A 6,000-nucleotide genomic window follows, 5' to 3' on the forward strand; every position below is an offset into this window, starting at 1 on the left:
TGAACCAAATTGCAAGGTATATGTGTGTTTGAAGTGGGGTGTGAAAGGCATATTGAGGGCAGTGTACATTTTAGCTTATAACCTTAAATGTGTAACCTCAATTGGTATGAGACCAATTTGAGGTGAAACTAGGCACAAAATGTGCCAACTTTCATTGAGAAAACATACCAAAATTCTGCTTGCAAGGTGACCTAAGAAAATGACCAATTCGGATTAGGTGCAATTAGGACCTGAAAAATGACCAATTGGGCAGCAGTGAGTGTTTAGGCCATAACTCACTCAAAACAGGTCCAATTGACCTGAAATTTTAACCATGAATAGTTAAGACCCATACCTACAAGTCTTATGAAGACACCAAAGCCCAAAAATGACCATAAGCAAGTCAAACAACTTGCACAAGTTCGGGTCCAAAAACTGGCCGAACCAGAGTTGACCAAATTGACCTAAAATTGACCTAAATTGGTACCATTTGACCAGCAATAGTATAATGACCATAACTTGGTCTACTTAACTCGGATTGACCTGAAATTTTGCCCCGCGTGCAATAAGACCTAGATCTACAAGTTTGTAGTTTTGACCAAAACCCGAAAACCGAGAGAACTAGGCCGTCCGGCTAGGTCAAACCAGTATCCCGGAATCCAGCAAGTTGCATTAAAATGTACTAAACAAGGAAACGAGTTTGGCAAAACGTACCAAACCTAAAACCCTATCGAATGTGACATATTAACGACACTAAAACCTAATTTACCTAAAACACAACGAGGGTCGGTATATTAGGTGATTTAGTGAATAATTGTGTTCAGTGCATTATTTACCAAACACCATCGATAGAGACAATTTAATTTGATCTTGAAACACTTGAATTGTGTTTCTCGGTTAACAAGGACTCGACAAAGAGAAAGAAATACTGAGTCAGGACCAGGAGACAAATATCAGAGGTTTGTGCACAACGGCTATTTCTTTTGAAATTTTCAATTGAAATAAATATTGACTATTTGTATATTATTGTTTTAAATTGTGTTTGTGCACAACAACTATTTCTTTTGAATTATTTTCAATTGAAATAAATTATGACTACTTGTATATTATTGTTTTAAATTGTGGAAATGTACTTGAATGGATATTTATTTCTTGAAAAGTATTGTAAATGATTTGAAACTGTGAGAAACTGTTTGAATGGTATTTGATGGATACTTATTGATTGAAGAGCGCTGTAAATGGTTTTTGTGGAAATTGAAATGAATTACGAATTGTGTTGCCATTTGTGAATGAGATTATAACTTTGGAAATTTATTGGATTCTTACGGATCATTTGAATAAAATGTTTGGAATTGCTTTGACTCACAATTGGCATGACACTGATACTATTTCCTCCTCCATTAATGGGGTGAGTGTGATGATTCCTCCCTCTTTGACTTATCAGTCTGGGGTGAGTATGATTATGTTCCTCCCTCTTTGACTTCCCAGTCTGAGGTGAGTATGGATGAGTACTCATTAGATAGCTAGCTTCCTCCCTCATTGATTTCGATTATTGGGGTGAGTATGTCTTGTCGTGGTGTACAACACGGCATATATGGAAAAATGTGTGTCATGACCTAAATTGTGTTATTGATTGGCAACATTGTATTGTTCAATTATTTGATCGAATTGTGTTATTGATTTGCAAAACGATATTATTCAATTATTTGATCGAATTGTGTTATTGATTTGCAAAACGATATTATTCAGTTATTTGATCAATTGTGTTATTGATTTGCAAAAAGGTATTATTCAGTTATTTGATCAAATTGTGCATGAATTGGCAATACGGTATTCTTAAACTATTTGACTAAATTGTGTTATTATGAATTTTGATAATTTGTGAATTGGAGTTTAAATTCCTTATGACATTCATTGTCTTGAATTTAACTATGGTTTTAAGTATCCACTATTGATATGATTTATGAATTGTGATTTAAAATTTGTATTTGGTTAATGTTGTGCACCACTGAGACATTGTCTCAGCGATAGCTTTATTCTTTGTCACGGTAGAGAGGCAGACAGGCGTGAGACTAAATTTGCTAGTACACATGAGAGATTTTTGGGTATAGTGAGTATACCATATGTGGCATTTTGTACTGTAATGTATATTCACTGTATGTATATTTTGTTCTTGGTTTTGAGCAGTTGTAAATTTAAGTTGTACAGTAAAGTTGTAAAATAATTATGAGTTATTTGGCTTGTAAAAATTGTGTTATATTTTTGTATCTTAGTCTTTGAAAATCACTGTGGATTTGACTTGAGAAATGTGTTGTGTTGATAAAATTGTTGGAGTTGAGATTTGAAAATATATTAAAGTGCTTTTTACAGGTTTTCTGAAGAACTGTTTTGTCCAAAATACAAATGGCACCTTGCCAAAATTTTCTGAATATTCCAAATAAATCAAATGAGTTAGTTGTTTCACTTGATTCACCAAAGTCTTTCACACACTGTAAATAGTGCTCACCATTGTAAAAGAAGTAAGAAAAGTTTTAAAATCCCTTGTAGTGTATTTAATGGATTATCGATGAAGCGGAGTTGGTAATTCATTAGGTATACTACGGGATCATGTTATGCCTTACAGAGGGGTAGGGTGTGACATGTTTTAGTGGTATCAGAGCAAAGTTTTTAAATTCTGTTTTCACTTGTTACTTGAATATTCTTTCTTCACAGTACAACTGCTCAATATCATTGTTTGATACATACAGTACATTACATTATAAAAATGCACTAACGGGAGGAAATCTCCTTGTATCATTGTACAGGAGGTCTAAAATCCTCGAATTGATTATGGAAGAGAGTGATCGTTCAGTCGATCAATCGATAGAGGCTGAGGTGCAAGGGGATGCCCCAGCCCTACATAATGTCAGTGGTTCAGTAGCACCAGCCCCTGCAGTACCACAGTTCTCTGCTCAGTTCGCTCAGCAGACGGCTGCAATGTTCCAACAAATGGATGGTAATGTGCCTACTCAAGTCCCAATACAGACACCAGTGGTACAACCACAGTCTTCTGCTAGACAATATGACAAATTGATGAAATATGGGGCTACAGAGTTCAAGGGGACAGTAGATCCTCTAGAGGCAGAATAGTGGTTAGAAAGGATGGATAGGGTATTCAAGAAACTGCATTGTACAGAAGAGCTCAGATTTGAGTACTCAGTATCTTTGCTACAGGGGGATGCTTATGATTGGTGGAAAACCATTCCCCACGATGCAGTAGAACCTACGATGCTAACATGGAATGACTTCCTCGGGAATTCGGGCAAAAATATGTCACGATGCTTATGTAGACCGGAGCTGCAAGAATTCCTAAGTGCGAAGCAGGGCGGATCGGTGGTGAGTATGAAAGGGAATTCTCCGCCTAAGCCATTATCACGATAAGTCTACTTTCTACCAGCGAGGAGAGATGTAAGAGGTTTGAAACCGGCTTGAAGCCTAGTATCAGTTACAAGTGGTCGATTCAAACATAACAACTTCTTTGAACTTATTTCTCAAGCACTAGAATTAGAAAGAATTGAATCAAGCGGCTCTTGAGAAAAGAAATCGAGAGAAGCAGAAAAAGAGGAAAGTCAGTGACAGAGTTCTAGTGGTCCCTTTGGAAAGAGGAAAAACTTTGGGGATCTGACGGAGATAGTAAGAAGTCAGGTAGAGATAGATCTTTTGAATGAAACCACCTCGATCCGATCAGCAAACTCAACAGAAACCCAGAAATGCGCTGTCAGATCGACTTTGTGAAACTTGTGGTAAACCACATAGTGGGCTATGTTATAGAGCCGTAGGAGCATGCTTTAACTGTGGAGAGACTGGTCATTTTGCTAGGGATTGTGTAAATCCAGGTCGTTATGGATCATTTACTACACCAAAGGGATCAACCCAAGTTTCTACCCCAAAGAGTTCACCATTAGTTAGTAGAGGCAGAGGTAGAGGTAGGGGTAGTACACCTAGAAGTCAGACTACTGTGAATCAGCCAAAACAGGGTGATGCTTCAACTAGAGTATACGCTATACGACAGAAAAGAGACTGAGACTTTTGACATCATTGCTGGTACTTTCTCAATTAGCAACTAAGATATATATATGTATTGTTTGACCTGGAATTTGCATATTTTTACGTTAGTGTTAGAACTATATGTTCTGTTGTTATTCCTTTACAGGGGAATAAATTTTGACGCATTAGTGATTAGCCCTTAAGATAAGGATTGTGATAATAAGTGAAATTAGTTTTGAAAGAGTTTATCGGCGAAAAGTATTTTCTAACACACCATAAATTATAAAGCTAATTGGCGAGCCTACTTAATGTAAGGCAAGAGGACGTAAAAGTAAGATGCAGTAATGGAATTGCTCTAGATGAGGGCAAGGAGGTTACTGTTAGAAATTGCTAATGGATATTGTAATCGAATAAAATTCGAATATCGGTGAATTCAAAAGAATAAAAGATAACAAAGTTTGATCTATTGGGATGTATCGTAGTAACTATGCAATGTTCTTGATGTTTATCTTTGTAGTGCAGATTCTGATCGACTTGAGATTATTGTGTAGAGCTACGTACTACCGATAGTACACCTAGATAAGAATAGTTGCCAACGGCATACATTTTGGTATAGTTATGCCATGACAGAATTTAATTGTTAGAAATAAGTTTGAAAATCCTACTTAGGGATCTAAAACTCAAAAGTTAAAATATCGAAAGGTTATAGTTCAGTACAAAAGGTAGTAAGTTATAGAATATTGACAGATAAAAAGAGTTATGAAAGTAGAGAATTGACTAGTTGATTCATGTGTAACAAAGAAATATTACAAATGTGAGGAAGACTATGGACTAGAATGGTCAGAGGACCAATGACTGATGAATGATTCTAACATGACCTCAAGGGTCATTCAAGAAGGAACGTGAACCGAAATATTAGACAACACAATAGTAAGAAGAGATTGGTGTTATCCAAACAAAGTAAACATTGTATTAGATTGTTAAAAGTCTTATACAAATTTGAGAAAAAGAAGATTATACGATCATATAGAAAGGAGAAATAAACGTATGACTATTGTAAGATGGCTACTGGGTAAAAATTTCGTGGACGAAATTTATTTAAGGGGGGGAGAATTGTAACACCCCTAAGTTCGGTAGTGCGTTCTGCTGTTCCGGTGACCAGTGTTGTCCGGACAGCTAGGATGCCTAGAACCGTACTTCGATATGAGTGAGGAGACATAAAATAATGAAATACAAGAAAAGAAAGTACAAGAAAAACAAAGGAAAAATGATAGCAAAGAAATGTAATCAAGTTAAACGAGCCGGGAAACCTAACGATGGGTGACCGCACTGGGAAGTCACGGCGTGGACCGTTGGTCGCCTGGATCATGGGGAACCCTGGAAAACATTTTTAGGACTTAAATAGAACCTTATTGAAGAACAAATATCATTAGAAAGATCAAAGAAAAATTAAATAATTAGTACAAAGAAAAGTGAGAAATCGAAAAATAGACAAAATACGGTGTTACCGAAAAATCGGGAATGCAACCCGAACAGGGGCATTATGGTCATTTGACATCCCGAAGTGTCTTTTGACCTAAATGTCCATTAAAAATAAATAGTGTTACACTTAGAAAATGAAATGAAAAATTAATTTAGTGGTACCTAATACAAATAGCTAAAATCATGGGTTAATGTGGAATAAATGCACATTTGGCTTATTATATGATATAATTTTTTTTAGTGGACCACTAAGAACATTAAATGGATTAAATATACTCATAAGTGGGCAGATTTCTCCCACTCAAACCTCATCTTCCTCACTTAGCTCAACCATGCCGTGAATGAAGATTAAAGAATCCACCATTGATGTTTTGCATGAGCTCACTTAACCTCCCCATTTTCAACTCCAATCCTTTAAGTTCCTTCAAAAAAAATGGTCTACACATCACAAGGAAGATATTGATACCAAATTTGAGAAGTTTGGTGAAGGTTTAGCAGGTTACAAACAAAGGT

Source organism: Hevea brasiliensis, chromosome 6 (assembly GCF_030052815.1).
Source record: "Hevea brasiliensis isolate MT/VB/25A 57/8 chromosome 6, ASM3005281v1, whole genome shotgun sequence".
Taxonomy (NCBI): Eukaryota; Viridiplantae; Streptophyta; class Magnoliopsida; order Malpighiales; family Euphorbiaceae; genus Hevea; species Hevea brasiliensis.